Raw genomic sequence first — 18991 nt, forward strand, 5'->3', positions numbered from 1 at the left:
AAACTAATATGTTGTTTTCTCAGCTAGTAAATGATGTGATAAAGAAAAGATGATTAAAGCAAATTAAAATTTGTTCACATCTAACATCAGTGTTTCAAGTGGCTAAATTATTTTGTAAGTAAACATCATGTTCTCAATAACCTATATGTATATATAATATAAAATTGCGATTTTTATCCAACGCAATTATAGGTTTGAACGTAGTTTTCAATTTAGACTCGTTTATATATAATATATATATATAAGTCGTCTAAATATCAGCCCAACAAAGTTAGATCTGTAAATTTGCTTTCGCAAATGTTTTGTTCTTCCTTCGCCAGGATTAGAACTCATGGTACTCGTGCCATCAAATCGCCTCGCACTATGTCCGATGCGAAAGACCACTCAACCACCTAGGCTTTACTATGGTACATTGTTTTAAAATATGTTACCTGAGTTTTTTTCATTGAGAAAATTATGCAGTGTATAGTTGTTAAACATCAATATATAAACATATAAACATATAACCTGATATAGTATTCAAAAATATGTTACCTGAGATAGCGCTTTGATTTAAAGAAATACACCAGTCAAGGACAATTATGTGATAAATACTATTATGTATTTACACTATATTTTGACATTGATGACATGATGTGTAAAATAGACGATAAACAACTATACATGTCAACATCAATAATATTCATACATATGATAAAGTCTTTAACATATGTAAAAAACAAATAAAAAAAACCGCTAAAATTGAAAACGTACCTGAAACGAAATATATTGAGCTCATTTAATCGATATATATATTAAACTTTAAACTATAAATTAAATTTTGAACTGATTTAAGGTATGAAAAAAGTTACCTTATTTTTTTTCTTCTTTGAAACAGGTTTCTAAATAAAAATAAATAAATTGATTTTTTTTTTAAAAAGAATTGCACCAATATATCATAAAAAATCATAGAATAAGTATCAAATGAAACCCATAAAAAAAACCAATCAAAGTATACACATGATTATATAAAAAATAATTTGATAAAAAATATATCTGAAACACGGCAAAACCATAAAAATGCGACAATATTCTATATACTAAACTTGGATAAACTAGTAACTATGTAAAATGAGACATATATATAAACAATCAAAAGAATGACTTAAATATCAAACTGTAATTTATAACATAAAAATTTGTCTATAAACCCATCAAGCGCAAGACTCGAAAAATATCATTTTCATAAACACCATCTATTTTAATTGAAATACCCGACCATGTAGTAGCTGAAGGTGTGACATATCACATATCACATAATTGATTTATGTAAAAACACGACACATACCACATTTCCTGTAAAATAAAAAACAGCAAAAACTTCCTTTCAGAACTGTCTCGAATATCTGGAATAAAAGTGGGGAATGGTTAAAAAAAAAGATTAATGTATTGATAGTTAAGTTCTATCTTTACATATTAATATTAACAACACTAAGAATGTTAAGGTATATATCATATAAAAATCAGTTATATTAAAAGATCATATATTAAGAAAATAATTGACATAAATAAGTGTTTAATTATATAGATGAGAACGTTTACAACTTAATGATTTTATATGCATTGGTAAAGCTAGATTTTTAATATGAATTTTGAAACATTAAGGAACTCTCAAAAAGAAGCAATAAGATTGATAAAAAGAACTTCACATACAAAATTTACACAAACAAAATTTTTCCATCCATAGTATTGTATTTATGTACGCATTTATTTATCTGTTTCTGAATAAAATATTGTTTACACTAAAATTTGACAAGTTTGGTCTTATAACTGTGGTTTTTTTTTGTCTTTGAGACCTTCTCAGTACTTCCATTACATTGACATATGGTATTGGTTGATTCTGAAGGGATTATTTGTTTATTCTGAACAAGTGCTGGAGCAATGGGATGGTCCTGACCAGCCTATGGTTTATCATCTTGTTGTGCAGCAGGGTTTTCTTGGTGGTTAAGTAAATTTTGAAGTCTTTGTACAAATTTTCTTATAATTTCTATGATACCTTCAACAATCATCACCACAGCTAAGATATATTCTGTAAAAATAGTATTATCTACTTATTATTACATCTCTTGTTTCATCTACTGATATTCCATCATCAATTGATGTATAATCCTCATTTTACTTCTATCCAGTTGAAATTGTTCCATTTGAAATTCTTCAATAGGAGCTCCTTTTCTTTTGATATTTGATTATGAATAATGTTGAAGTGCTCAAAAGGATGATCAAAACTGAAAAATAAGAAGAATATCCGAATATCATGGCTCGCACATTTCAATTATTTGTTTTTTTTCTGCCACAAGATATGATATGAATAGTTTTATTTTGAAGGCACCATATAACATAACTCCAAATGCTATAGCAAAAACCACTGAAAAGATGAAAAAAATAAAGATAGTTATTTTGAACTTACCTTTCTTCTCAGTGTTTTATTGTGTAATTATATTTTCCTTTTCTGTGATTTTTTTTCTTTCTTTAGTTGTATTTCTTTTGTTTAAGTTGTATTTCTTCTTTATGAATATGTTTTTTTTCTTTAACTGTATTTCTTATGTTTAAGTTGGATCTATTTTTTATAAATATGTTTTTTTTTTTCTTTAATTGTATTTCTTTTGTTTACGTTTGTATTTATTTTTTGTGAATGTGTTTTATTTTTTTTTTTTTTTTTTTTTGGCTAAATTTATCATAACATGTCAACAATTCTATTGAATACCTACTTTTTTTTATTAATACATTTTATGAACGTTTACTTAAATATATATCCTACCAAGCTTACCCCATAAAATTAAAAAAGTAACTAAATAAACTCATGATATATTGCAAGAATGAAATTTTGTATTTGCGTAAAACACGCGTTTCGTCTAAAAAAAAAATCACTTGTGACGCTCGAAGAAACAAAGTCGAGCATTATAGTCCATACCAAACGACAGAAATACAGTGTTTTGTGGTCATTGCTACACGAAATAAATGGATTTTATGTAGATTTTTTTTTAAACAAATGTATGTCAAATTGTTTAAAGGACAAACAAAATATGAAATATAGAACCCCATCTTGAGCCTGATATTACACACCATTTCAGTTCCTGGTTTTTTTTAAGACCTTGCTTTACTTTTTACATCAAAAGAATGTAAAATGTCTGCAAACCTCTTAGTTCATGTTTAACGAGATCAATAATCTATTGTTATGCCAAATATAATTATCTACATGTATTGTAATTGTTTCTATCTTTTCGAATAATGACTGCATGAATTTTACTATATATATATATAGATATATATGAGACCGTTTGTTGTGTTTCAATACAAAATATGATTGGTTTAAATGACAATTATGTATTGTTTACATGTTAATATTTGGATAATGCAGTACTGTTTTCTTATAAATTTTTTTGCTGGTATATAGACTTTGAAGGGGTTCTTTTAAAACAAATACACATAAAAAAGTTGATAAACAAAATTGAAATTTGGGAGAAGTTTTCGGGGATAAAATTTTCGTTCTCTTTGTTACATATTCATATTTTATGCAAAACAAACCCATTTCAATGATCTCAATTTCTAGTAATCAGAATGATTTCTTTTACATTCTAAATATTCAAGAAGGTGCTATATGTATATATAAATATATATGTATTAAAAACTGTAACACAATTAAAATATTGTCCATACAATTCTGTCATTACGGCCCTCTTCATTGGAATAAGTTCCATATCTATATGTTTTTAGGGTAAAAATCAATGATACAAACAAAAATAGTTCATATAGAAAAGAAAGCAATAAAATGAATAATATGTATATATTTATAAATGTATATGTTGAAATAAAGAATTACTAACAAAATAGATAATAAGTTAACGGAAAAGAAATTTGAGAAATTTGAGGTGATTTAACCCATAAAGAAGTCAACCCATTTATGGTTAAAGTATTTTGTAATGGGGGTTTATTCTCTAAAATATTCCTTTTCATGTAAGAATTCTTTAAACTTACTGATTTTAAGAAGATGCTAATATATATATATATTTATTTTTTTAGAAATGTTTTTTGTTGCAATAAAAGAATCGATAGTAGTTTGTATAAGTTTTATGTAGACTGAAGATGTGCGAATATTCTGGTAGCTGCTTTGTCAAATCAAACATATATAGCTACAGAAAACTTTTGACAATATTCTGTTACACAAAAAAAAAACCAACTTGTTGAAAAATCCCTAACGAAAAAAAAAACACCGTTATAATATGAATAATTTTTAGAAGCAGACGAATTTCTGATTAAATTTTCGTAGCCATATTTGGAATAATGTTTTGAAATGTGTAGGTATAAATTCCTGTCCACTTCCATTCAACATGTTTGTAATCTGGCAAAACTGTTCTATTATTACACATTTAGTTAGTAGAAATACTGGTTTGCCAAATTATTGGCTTGCCATCCTTGATGATTTTATTTTATATGAACAGACTCGTACCAATACTGAGTCATACTTGAGTTTTGAGATTTCAGAGTTTCTTGTTTGAAATTATTTTTGTGGAATTTAAACAGGTGCATACGGACAGTTAACACAAAGTCAGTATTGAAAATATCATAAACTGTACAATACCTTCAAAATAGACAAGATGAAGGCATCTCACTAAAGTTCATTTAATGGAATAATTCCCCGAATTAAAAAATATGTAGCTACTATTAGAACAGACCAATTGATCCTTCTAGGAAATCAAATACCGTCATATATAAGACCTTCGGATTTGTTAGACATTATCGGTCCATTTTTGTTTTGTTTAAAAGTTTTCTTTCTTTCTAAATTTAATTTGCCAAAACCTGATATTTTATTTATAATGGTTACTGTATACTTTTGTCCTTTAGCTTGCCTGACCTCACAAGACACACGAGATATTGCTATGACTTGGAAAATTTTGGAGTGAATAATAATGTTTTTCTTTAAGTATATACATAAATAGATAAAGATTATAGCATTAACTGGAGTTAACTAATTTATGGTTGAAGTATTTTGTGATGAATTTCATTTCTCTGTAAAATATTCCTTTACATGTAAGAATCTTTGAAGCTTTTTCTTTCCTTCTAAACTTACTGATTTTAAGAAGATGTCTTATGATGTATATATAAATGTTTTTAAATGTTTTTTTGTTGAAAAAAAAGAATCGATAGAATTTTCTGTAGGTTTTATGTAGATTGAAAGTGGGTGAATATTCTTGGTACTGCCTTGTCGGCTGCCAAATCAAATACCATAATACAATGCCATAGTACCATTAGGGCTTATACAAAGACATCAGTTTTCCATTATTTTTTTATTAAAAGTTTTCTTATTTTCTGAATTAAATCAGCCAAAACCTGATTTCTTTTTTATAGTTGTTACTGTTTACTTTCACCTTTAAGCTTGCCAGACTATACTAGGTACGTGAGCTTTTGCTATAAGTTATTGTTTGCTAAAATGGTCATAAACTTTTCAAAATCGTCACTTCGAAATCCACTTGAAAGCTCCAATTTTCACTAACGTTTGTATAAAGATCCTTAGACTATCTAAAGGATAATGTGTTTGATTGTTCCTTTCTATGAAAATATAGAATAACTTAACCTTTTATTTTGCTCATATCTTAAATAATATGATATAATGTACCAAGTCAGGAATACGGCAATTTTAATTTAATAAAATTGAGAAAGGAAATGGTGAATATGTCAAAGCGACAACCACCCGACCATAGAGCAAACAACAGCCAAATCGTCACTTCGAAATCCACTTGAAAGCTCCAATTTTCACTAACGTTTGTATAAAGATCCTTAGACTATCTAAAGGATAATGTGTTTGATTGTTCCTTTCTATGAAAATATAGAATAACTTAACCTTTTATTTTGCTCATATCTTAAATAATATGATATAATGTACCAAGTCAGGAATACGGCAATTTTAATTTAATAGTTCGTTTCTTTGTATGTTGCATTGTCGTTTGTATTTTGTTTCACTTCCGCGTTCTGTTGTTTAGTTGTTTTACTCTTATAGTTGATGCGTCCTCGATTTAAGTTTGTAGTTCGGATTGCGTTTTCTCTCCATCAATTTATGATTTTTTTACAACGGTATACTACTGTTGCCTTTATTTAAAAGATTTCCAATTTGTAGAAGGTATATTGGCATTCGGAGCTAAACATATTTTACAGATATCTACAATATTACATAAAAAATACAATTGTTACTAAAAAATCCGTAATTTCAAAGTTCACTGGTACAATATTGCAATCAAAAGAATGCATATTGTCTTTTTTAAATAATAAAGATAACAAATTTTATATATGTTCAACCTTGAAAAAAGAAAAGTATAATTTTGATACATAAGTTTTGAAATGTTCTAAACATAAGCTGCCATTGATTGATTACATATTCAATGTAACAATAAAAAAAAATGAGTGGAAAAAGAATCATTTGATGTATAAGATATAAAGTTATTCCAAAGTCAATTAACCTATATGAATCTACGCCTAAAAAAGAGTTTATCAAATAATGGAAGAGTTTGTATAAAACTGAAATTATTTTTTACAGATAAAATTTCTGAAATATTTTGTTGAAAATAGACCTTAAGCATATATTAATGTACTTTCAAAAAGAAAAAAGTACAAAAAGCATACTAAATAAGTATAAATTGATCTTAAGCCTTAAACACTACAAATTACTGTGGGTCAATCAAAGCGATAGCACATATTTAATTATGGAAATTCATTCAGATGGGAGAGAAGTAGAAATTAGTTATTTCTTTTTGCTCATATCTATGCTAAGATGTTTTACAAATAAGCCTGAATGGAAAGAACGCTTGTTTTATACTGTTCTTCCAGACAATATGGTTTGAGGCAAAGTTTTGCACTTTCAATAAGTTACTTAATAAGTACATTTCAGTAATATTTGAAGCGCTCGTTATCCTTCAGAAGTAAACTGTGAAATAATTCATGCAAAACATTCATTCCGCAGTTATATTTAAATAGATTTTGTGATTAGTTATCAAAGGTAGCAGGATTATAATTTAGTACGCCAGGCGCGCGTTTCGTCTACATAAGACTCACCAGTCATGCTCAGATCAAAATCGTTATAAAGCCAAAAAAGTACAAAGTTGAAGAGCATTGAGGGTTATAAAATTTTTATGAAGGACTTCATCTTTGTAAGTTCATTTTGCACATCACATTTAAATTGCTTGACACAAACCAGGATCAGGACCATAACTACGTTTTGTTCAATGTTAATCTACTTTTCTCTGAATTCATAGTGTACACATGATTAATACAACGTGACGTTATCCTAGCCATATGAATATCAGAACATTAAAACATTTCAGATAGAAAGTCAGCATTCTAGTTTTGGAACAAAACTTGAAGTGGGCAATTTTCGAAGCTGTATTTTGGCTATATAATTCTAAAATTATAAACATTTCTACAATTCTCTATGCAAAAGTGGAAATTCATTATGTATATTTTAACTCTTTTTAGGGGGAGGGGGTGACAAACTGATACCGGTAGTTGCAAAAAAAAAAACCCGCAGTTTTATATTTACTGAATGCATCTCTAAGGCTTAAGAGAACACAATAATTCTGGGAGAAAATGCAGCGAATTTCTTTATAATGCGAAATAAATTAGAATAAAAACTTGTTTCTTTAATCGCAAATACAGACAGGAAAAACAATTATTCTTAAACTCAATGTTGTATTTAATTTTATTATAATTTTCAAGGGAAACTATTTGTTCACTTCCCTTATAAATAAAATAAACTTATTCTTTTCAGAAATTAATAATCAAACAATGTATCTCCTTCCCCTTTTTAGACTCCTCTGGGTTTTTTTCTTCAATAGCCTAATACGTCAATAAAAGTGTGTGCAGTGACTCGTTTTATGATATACACTTTAAAACAATATCTACCAGATCAAACTCAAAACATGGACAATTGGATGTGATAAAGACAATTTTATTCAGGTTGACGCACTGCTCACTAAACTAATATCGAACCATTTATCCAAATGAATAGGATTTCGTTTTTAAGGTATACACACATATATAACAAAAATTGGTAATGTGTAAGAAAATATGGAATTAAGAAATCAGTGGATTAAATACATTACTATCACTACAAAAAAAAATCAAAGACATTAATCAAAGCTCGCCTGCTGAATGAGGTAGATTGGAGAAGAAACAAATCAAATAAGCCTACATCTGGAATTACAGCTTTACAAAGGAATATATTTATAGCATTCTTACTTGGACATTGTTGCATTGCCTGGTGTAAAAATGCATTCGATTTTATGATTAATAGTAGGCTCAAGTAAAAAAGTTGGCTTTACACGTATGAATGTATGCTGAATTAATATAACAATTCCACAACTTGTGGCATATTCGAAAATATTTTAAACAAAACTAAATTTATTACTGCATAAAAAATGTTAAAGGAACATATGCAGGTCTTCAAAGCTCAATAAAGATGTTATAAGTTTTCAATATATAAAGGACGATGTGATTTGAGTGCCAAGGAGACAACTGGAACATATCATATTTTTATGTGAATTATTCTTTTCCCACCTTCAACTTAATCATATTTGTTTTGTTTTATTTATTGTCAATATATATATCGGCATATCATTTACAATAGTTTCAACAATCGAAATAAACAGGTTAGAAACTCACAGCAAATTGAAAATAAAAGATATGTATAAAAAAGATGTAAAATCGGTTAAATGTCAAATTTTGTATGCCACTTCGAAATGATAATTGAAAGTACAATATAGTAAAAAATCTCATTATAGATAACAGAATTGAAATTCATATTTGCAAGAGTTTTGTCAAAGCAAGTGTGTCCCTTTACACACTTCACATTAGGGTAAACATTGTATGGACAATTGAATATCTGTCTTGTATAAAATACAGCATTCCACAGGAATTTCTTTAGTATGAATCATTGATATTAATAAAAAAAAAAAATTGGGGGGGGGGGGGGGGTAGCCCGATGCCAGGATAATGTCAATGCGCATTACAGTAAAAATGCATTCGATTTTAAATATATAGTAAAATTTGCCAAAACTTTGTTATGATTAATAGTAGGCTCAAGTTAAAATTCGGCTTTACACGTTTAAATGTATGCTGGATTATTATAACAATCCAACAACTCATGGCACATCCGAACATGTTTTTAACAGAAATACATTCATTACTGCATAAAAGTTGTTAAAGGAACATATACAGGTCTAAATTAATTTCAATTTTACTTAATCAATACTGAATATAATAATTCAGTTTAAGGCTCAATTTTATACAAATGATTCAAATCTGTACAATAATTCAGTTTGAAGCTCAATTTAAACAAATTATTTAAATCTGTATAATAATTCATTTTAAAGCTCAATTTATACAAATGATCAAAATCGAATGCATTTTTACTGTAATGCGCATTGACATTATCCTGGCATCGGGCTAATCCCCCCCCCCCCCCCCCCAATTTTTTTTTTATTAATATCAATGATTCATACTAAAGAAATTCCTGTGGAATGCTGTACTTTATTCAAGACAGATATTTAATTGTCCATACAATGTTTACCCTAATGTGAAGTGTGTAAATGGACACACTTGCTTTGACAAAACTCTTGCAAATATGAATTTCAATTCTGTTATCTATAATGAGATTTTTTACTATATTGTACTTTCAATTAGCATTTCGAAGTGGCATACAAAATTTGACATTCAACCGATTTTACATCTTTTTTATACATATCTTTTATTTTCAATTTGCTGTGAGTTTCTAACCTGTTTATTTCGATTGTTGAAACTATTGTAAATGATATGCCGATATATATATTGACAATAAATAAAACAAAACAAATATGATTAAGTTGAAGGTGGGAAAAGAATAATTCACATAAAAATATTATATGTTCCAGTTGTCTCCTTGGCACTCAAATCACATCGTCCTTTATATATTGAAAACTTATAACATCTTTATTGAGCTTTGAAGACCTGCATATGTTCCTTTAACATTTTTTATGCAGTAATAAATTTAGTTTTGTTTAAAATATTTTCGAATATGCCACAAGTTGTGGAATTGTTATATTAATTCAGCATACATTCATACGTGTAAAGCCAACTTTTTTACTTGAGCCTACTATTAATCATAAAATCGAATGCATTTTTACACCAGGCAATGCAACAATGTCCAAGTAAGAATGCTATAAATATATTCCTTTGTAAAGCTGTAATTCCAGATGTAGGCTTATTTGATTTGTTTCTTCTCCAATCTACCTCATTCAGCAGGCGAGCTTTGATTAATGTCTTTGATTTTTTTTGTAGTGATAGTAATGTATTTAATCCACTGATTTCTTAATTCCATATTTTCTTACACATTACCAATTTTTGTTATATATGTGTGTATACCTTAAAAACGAAATCCTATTCATTTGGATAAATGGTTCGATATTAGTTTAGTGAGCAGTGCGTCAACCTGAATAAAATTGTCTTTATCACATCCAATTGTCCATGTTTTGAGTTTGATCTGGTAGATATTGTTTTAAAGTGTATATCATAAAACGAGTCACTGCACACACTTTTATTGACGTATTAGGCTATTGAAGAAAAAAACCCAGAGGAGTCTAAAAAGGGGAAGGAGATACATTGTTTGATTATTAATTTCTGAAAAGAATAAGTTTATTTTATTTATAAGGGAAGTGAACAAATAGTTTCCCTTGAAAATTATGATAAAATTAAATACAACATTGAGTTTAAGAATAATTGTTTTTCCTGTCTGTATTTGCGATTAAAGAAACAAGTTTTTATTCTAATTTATTTCGCATTATAAAGAAATTCGCTGCATTTTCTCTCAGAATTATTGTGTTCTCTTAAGCCTTAGAGATGCATTCAGTAAATATAAAACTGCGGGTTTTTTTTTTTTGCAACTACCGGTATCAGTTTGTCACCCCCTCCCCCTAAAAAGAGTTAAAATATACATAATGAATTTCCACTTTTGCATAGAGAATTGTAGAAAAGTTTATAATTTTAGAATTATATAGCCAAAATACAGCTTCGAAAATTGCCCACTTCAAGTTTTGTTCCAAAACTAGAATGCTGACTTTCTATCTGAAATGTTTTAATGTTCTGATATTCATATGGCTAGGATAACGTCACGTTGTATTAATCATGTGTACACTATGAATTCAGAGAAAAGTAGATTAACATTGAACAAAACGTAGTTATGGTCCTGATCCTGGTTTGTGTCAAGCAATTTAAATGTGATGTGCAAAATGAACTTACAAAGATGAAGTCCTTCATAAAAATTTTACAACCCTCAATGCTCTTCAACTTTGTACTTTTTTGGCTTTATAACGATTTTGATCTGAGCATGACTGGTGAGTCTTATGTAGACGAAACGCGCGCCTGGCGTACTAAATTATAATCCTGCTACCTTTGATAACTAATCACAAAATCTATTTAAATATAACTGCGGAATGAATGTTTTGCATGAATTATTTCACAGTTTACTTCTGAAGGATAACGAGCGCTTCAAATATTACTGAAATGTACTTATTAAGTAACTTATTGAAAGTGCAAAACTTTGCCTCAAACCATATTGTCTGGAAGAACAGTATAAAACAAGCGTTCTTTCCATTCAGGCTTATTTGTAAAACATCTTAGCATAGATATGAGCAAAAAGAAATAACTAATTTCTACTTCTCTCCCATCTGAATGAATTTCCATAATTAAATATGTGCTATCGCTTTGATTGACCCACAGTAATTTGTAGTGTTTAAGGCTTAAGATCAATTTATACTTATTTAGTATGCTTTTTGTACTTTTTTCTTTTTGAAAGTACATTAATATATGCTTAAGGTCTATTTTCAACAAAATATTTCAGAAATTTTATCTGTAAAAAATAATTTCAGTTTTATACAAACTCTTCCATTATTTGATAAACTCTTTTTTAGGCGTAGATTCATATAGGTTAATTGACTTTGGAATAACTTTATATCTTATACATCAAATGATTCTTTTTCCACTCATTTTTTTTTATTGTTACATTGAATATGTAATCAATCAATGGCAGCTTATGTTTAGAACATTTCAAAACTTATGTATCAAAATTATACTTTTCTTTTTTCAAGGTTGAACATATATAAAATTTGTTATCTTTATTATTTAAAAAAGACAATATGCATTCTTTTGATTGCAATATTGTACCAGTGAACTTTGAAATTACGGATTTTTTAGTAACAATTGTATTTTTTATGTAATATTGTAGATATCTGTAAAATATGTTTAGCTCCGAATGCCAATATACCTTCTACAAATTGGAAATCTTTTAAATAAAGGCAACAGTAGTATACCGTTGTAAAAAAATCATAAATTGATGGAGAGAAAACGCAATCCGAACTACAAACTTAAATCGAGGACGCATCAACTATAAGAGTAAAACAACTAAACAACAGAACGCGGAAGTGAAACAAAATACAAACGACAATGCAACATACAAAGAAACGAACTATTAAATTAAAATTGCCGTATTCCTGACTTGGTACATTATATCATATTATTTAAGATATGAGCAAAATAAAAGGTTAAGTTATTCTATATTTTCATAGAAAGGAACAATCAAACACATTATCCTTTAGATAGTCTAAGGATCTTTATACAAACGTTAGTGAAAATTGGAGCTTTCAAGTGGATTTCGAAGTGACGATTTTGAAAAGTTTATGACCATTTTAGCAAACAATAACTTATAGCAAAAGCTCACGTACCTAGTATAGTCTGGCAAGCTTAAAGGTGAAAGTAAACAGTAACAACTATAAAAAAGAAATCAGGTTTTGGCTGATTTAATTCAGAAAATAAGAAAACTTTTAATAAAAAAATAATGGAAAACTGATGTCTTTGTATAAGCCCTAATGGTACTATGGCATTGTATTATGGTATTTGATTTGGCAGCCGACAAGGCAGTACCAAGAATATTCACCCACTTTCAATCTACATAAAACCTACAGAAAATTCTATCGATTCTTTTTTTTCAACAAAAAAACATTTAAAAACATTTATATATACATCATAAGACATCTTCTTAAAATCAGTAAGTTTAGAAGGAAAGAAAAAGCTTCAAAGATTCTTACATGTAAAGGAATATTTTACAGAGAAATGAAATTCATCACAAAATACTTCAACCATAAATTAGTTAACTCCAGTTAATGCTATAATCTTTATCTATTTATGTATATACTTAAAGAAAAACATTATTATTCACTCCAAAATTTTCCAAGTCATAGCAATATCTCGTGTGTCTTGTGAGGTCAGGCAAGCTAAAGGACAAAAGTATACAGTAACCATTATAAATAAAATATCAGGTTTTGGCAAATTAAATTTAGAAAGAAAGAAAACTTTTAAACAAAACAAAAATGGACCGATAATGTCTAACAAATCCGAAGGTCTTATATATGACGGTATTTGATTTCCTAGAAGGATCAATTGGTCTGTTCTAATAGTAGCTACATATTTTTTAATTCGGGGAATTATTCCATTAAATGAACTTTAGTGAGATGCCTTCATCTTGTCTATTTTGAAGGTATTGTACAGTTTATGATATTTTCAATACTGACTTTGTGTTAACTGTCCGTATGCACCTGTTTAAATTCCACAAAAATAATTTCAAACAAGAAACTCTGAAATCTCAAAACTCAAGTATGACTCAGTATTGGTACGAGTCTGTTCATATAAAATAAAATCATCAAGGATGGCAAGCCAATAATTTGGCAAACCAGTATTTCTACTAACTAAATGTGTAATAAAAGAACAGTTTTGCCAGATTACAAACATGTTGAATGGAAGTGGACAGGAATTTATACCTACACATTTCAAAACATTATTCCAAATATGGCTACGAAAATTTAATCAGAAATTCGTCTGCTTCTAAAAATTATTCATATTATAACGGTGTTTTTTTTTTCGTTAGGGATTTTTCAACAAGTTGGTTTTTTTTTGTGTAACAGAATATTGTCAAAAGTTTTCTGTAGCTATATATGTTTGATTTGACAAAGCAGCTACCAGAATATTCGCACATCTTCAGTCTACATAAAACTTATACAAACTACTATCGATTCTTTTATTGCAACAAAAAACATTTCTAAAAAAAATAAATATATATATATATTAGCATCTTCTTAAAATCAGTAAGTTTAAAGAATTCTTACATGAAAAGGAATATTTTAGAGAATAAACCCCCATTACAAAATACTTTAACCATAAATGGGTTGACTTCTTTATGGGTTAAATCACCTCAAATTTCTCAAATTTCTTTTCCGTTAACTTATTATCTATTTTGTTAGTAATTCTTTATTTCAACATATACATTTATAAATATATACATATTATTCATTTTATTGCTTTCTTTTCTGATATGAACTATTTTTGTTTGTATCATTGATTTTTACCCTAAAAACATATAGATATGGAACTTATTCCAATGAAGAGGGCCGTAATGACAGAATTGTATGGACAATATTTTAATTGTGTTACAGTTTTTAATACATATATATTTATATATACATATAGCACCTTCTTGAATATTTAGAATGTAAAAGAAATCATTCTGATTACTAGAAATTGAGATCATTGAAATGGGTTTGTTTTGCATAAAATATGAATATGTAACAAAGAGAACGAAAATTTTATCCCCGAAAACTTCTCCCAAATTTCATTTTTGTTTATCAACTTTTTTATGTGTATTTGTTTTAAAAGAACCCCTTCAAAGTCTATATACCAGCAAAAAAATTTATAAGAAAACAGTACTGCATTATCCAAATATTAACATGTAAACAATACATAATTGTCATTTAAACCAATCATATTTTGTATTGAAACACAACAAACGGTCTCATATATATTTATATATATATATAGTAAAATTCATGCAGTCATTATTCGAAAAGATAGAAACAATTACAATACATGTAGATAATTATATTTGGCATAACAATAGATTATTGATCTCGTTAAACATGAACTAAGAGGTTTGCAGACATTTTACATTCTTTTGATGTAAAAAGTAAAGCAAGGTCTTAAAAAAAAACCAGGAACTGAAATGGTGTGTAATATCAGGCTCAAGATGGGGTTCTATATTTCATATTTTGTTTGTCCTTTAAACAATTTGACATACATTTGTTTAAAAAAAAAATCTACATAAAATCCATTTATTTCGTGTAGCAATGACCACAAAACACTGTATTTCTGTCGTTTGGTATGGACTATAATGCTCGACTTTGTTTCTTCGAGCGTCACAAGTGATTTTTTTTTAGACGAAACGCGTGTTTTACGCAAATACAAAATTTCATTCTTGCAATATATCATGAGTTTATTTAGTTACTTTTTTAATTTTATGGGGTAAGCTTGGTAGGATATATATTTAAGTAAACGTTCATAAAATGTATTAATAAAAAAAAGTAGGTATTCAATAGAATTGTTGACATGTTATGATAAATTTAGCCAAAAAAAAAAAAAAAATAAAAAAATAAAACACATTCACAAAAAATAAATACAAACGTAAACAAAAGAAATACAATTAAAGAAAAAAAAAACATATTTATAAAAAATAGATCCAACTTAAACATAAGAAATACAGTTAAAGAAAAAAAACATATTCATAAAGAAGAAATACAACTTAAACAAAAGAAATACAACTAAAGAAAGAAAAAAAATCACAGAAAAGGAAAATATAATTACACAATAAAACACTGAGAAGAAAGGTAAGTTCAAAATAACTATCTTTATTTTTTTCATCTTTTCAGTGGTTTTTGCTATAGCATTTGGAGTTATGTTATATGGTGCCTTCAAAATAAAACTATTCATATCATATCTTGTGGCAGAAAAAAAACAAATAATTGAAATGTGCGAGCCATGATATTCGGATATTCTTCTTATTTTTCAGTTTTGATCATCCTTTTGAGCACTTCAACATTATTCATAATCAAATATCAAAAGAAAAGGAGCTCCTATTGAAGAATTTCAAATGGAACAATTTCAACTGGATAGAAGTAAAATGAGGATTATACATCAATTGATGATGGAATATCAGTAGATGAAACAAGAGATGTAATAATAAGTAGATAATACTATTTTTACAGAATATATCTTAGCTGTGGTGATGATTGTTGAAGGTATCATAGAAATTATAAGAAAATTTGTACAAAGACTTCAAAATTTACTTAACCACCAAGAAAACCCTGCTGCACAACAAGATGATAAACCATAGGCTGGTCAGGACCATCCCATTGCTCCAGCACTTGTTCAGAATAAACAAATAATCCCTTCAGAATCAACCAATACCATATGTCAATGTAATGGAAGTACTGAGAAGGTCTCAAAGACAAAAAAACCACAGTTATAAGACCAAACTTGTCAAATTTTAGTGTAAACAATATTTTATTCAGAAACAGATGAATAAATGCGTACATAAATACAATACTATGGATGGAAAAATTTTGTTTGTGTAAATTTTGTATGTGAAGTTCTTTTTATCAATCTTATTGCTTCTTTTTGAGAGTTCCTTAATGTTTCAAAATTCATATTAAAAATCTAGCTTTACCAATGCATATAAAATCATTAAGTTGTAAACGTTCTCATCTATATAATTAAACACTTATTTATGTCAATTATTTTCTTAATATATGATCTTTTAATATAACTGATTTTTATATGATATATACCTTAACATTCTTAGTGTTGTTAATATTAATATGTAAAGATAGAACTTAACTATCAATACATTAATCTTTTTTTTTAACCATTCCCCACTTTTATTCCAGATATTCGAGACAGTTCTGAAAGGAAGTTTTTGCTGTTTTTTATTTTACAGGAAATGTGGTATGTGTCGTGTTTTTACATAAATCAATTATGTGATATGTGATATGTCACACCTTCAGCTACTACATGGTCGGGTATTTCAATTAAAATAGATGGTGTTTATGAAAATGATATTTTTCGAGTCTTGCGCTTGATGGGTTTATAGACAAATTTTTATGTTATAAATTACAGTTTGATATTTAAGTCATTCTTTTGATTGTTTATATATATGTCTCATTTTACATAGTTACTAGTTTATCCAAGTTTAGTATATAGAATATTGTCGCATTTTTATGGTTTTGTCGTGTTTCAGATATATTTTTTATCAAATTATTTTTTATATAATCATGTGTATACTTTGATTGGTTTTTTTTATGGGTTTCATTTGATACTTATTCTATGATTTTTTATGATATATTGGTGCAATTCTTTTTAAAAAAAAAATCAATTTATTTATTTTTATTTAGAAACCTGTTTCAAAGAAGAAAAAAAATAAGGTAACTTTTTTCATACCTTAAATCAGTTCAAAATTTAATTTATAGTTTAAAGTTTAATATATATATCGATTAAATGAGCTCAATATATTTCGTTTCAGGTACGTTTTCAATTTTAGCGGGTTTTTTTTATTTGTTTTTTACATATGTTAAAGACTTTATCATATGTATGAATATTATTGATGTTGACATGTATAGTTGTTTATCGTCTATTTTACACATCATGTCATCAATGTCAAAATATAGTGTAAATACATAATAGTATTTATCACATAATTGTCCTTGACTGGTGTATTTCTTTAAATCAAAGCGCTATCTCAGGTAACATATTTTTGAATACTATATCAGGTTATATGTTTATATGTTTATATATTGATGTTTAACAACTATACACTGCATAATTTTCTCAATGAAAAAAACTCAGGTAACATATTTTAAAACAATGTACCATAGTAAAGCCTAGGTGGTTGAGTGGTCTTTCGCATCGGACATAGTGGGAGGCGATTTGATGGCACGAGTACCATGAGTTCTAATCCTGGCGAAGGAAGAACAAAACATTTGCGAAAGCAAATTTACAGATCTAACTTTGTTGGGCTGATATTTAGACGACTTATATATATATATTATATATAAACGAGTCTAAATTGAAAACTACGTTCAAACCTATAATTGCGTTGGATAAAAATCGCAATTTTATATTATATATAGATATAGGTTATTGAGAACATGATGTTTACTTAAAAAATAATTTAGCCACTTGAAACACTGATGTTAGATGTGAACAAATTTTAATTTGCTTTAATCATCTTTTCTTTATCACATCATTTACTAGCTGAGAAAACAACATATTAGTTTCTTTATTGAAAGAGGTATACCAATGATATAATCAACAATACATCAGTACACACATTCCACACATTCCTAAGGTTACAACATTCTTGATGACATCATTCTGACAATTGTTGGAATGTCACTTATTTGAACTTTGATTGACCTCCTGTTCCAGAACAGGCATACGATTAAACCGGAAGCTGTTCCAGAACAGGCATAACACTACTACTCCTTCCAGTCCTTCCATACACCAAATATACTAGCCCTATTGCTTATAGTATGAGATATGGACTTGACCACCAAAACTTAACCTTGTTCACTGATCCATGAAATGAGGTCGAGTTCAAGTGAAAACTGTCTGACGGACATGAGGACCTTGCAAGGTACGCACATACCAAAAATAGTTATCCTATTACTTATAATAAGAGAGAATTCAACATTACAAAAATTCTGAACTTTTTTTTCAAGTGGTCACTGAACCATGAAAATGAAGTCAAGGACATTGGACATGTGACTGACGGAAACTTCGTAACATGAGGCATCTACATGTATATACAAAGTATGAAGCATCCAGGTCTTTCACCTTCTAAAATATAAACCTTTTAAGACGTTAGCTAACACCGCCGTAGCCGCCGCCGCCGCCGCCGGATCACTATCCCTATATCGAGCTTTCTGCAACAAAAGTTGCAGGCTCGACAAAACTCACCAAAATACTGAACTCTGAGGAAAATTATAAAAAAGGAAAGCCCCAAATCAAATGGCAAAATCAAAAGCTCAAACACATCAAACGAATGGATAACAAC

This window comes from Mytilus edulis, chromosome 2, assembly GCF_963676685.1.
Source record: "Mytilus edulis chromosome 2, xbMytEdul2.2, whole genome shotgun sequence".
In the NCBI taxonomy this organism is placed as follows: Eukaryota; Metazoa; Mollusca; class Bivalvia; order Mytilida; family Mytilidae; genus Mytilus; species Mytilus edulis.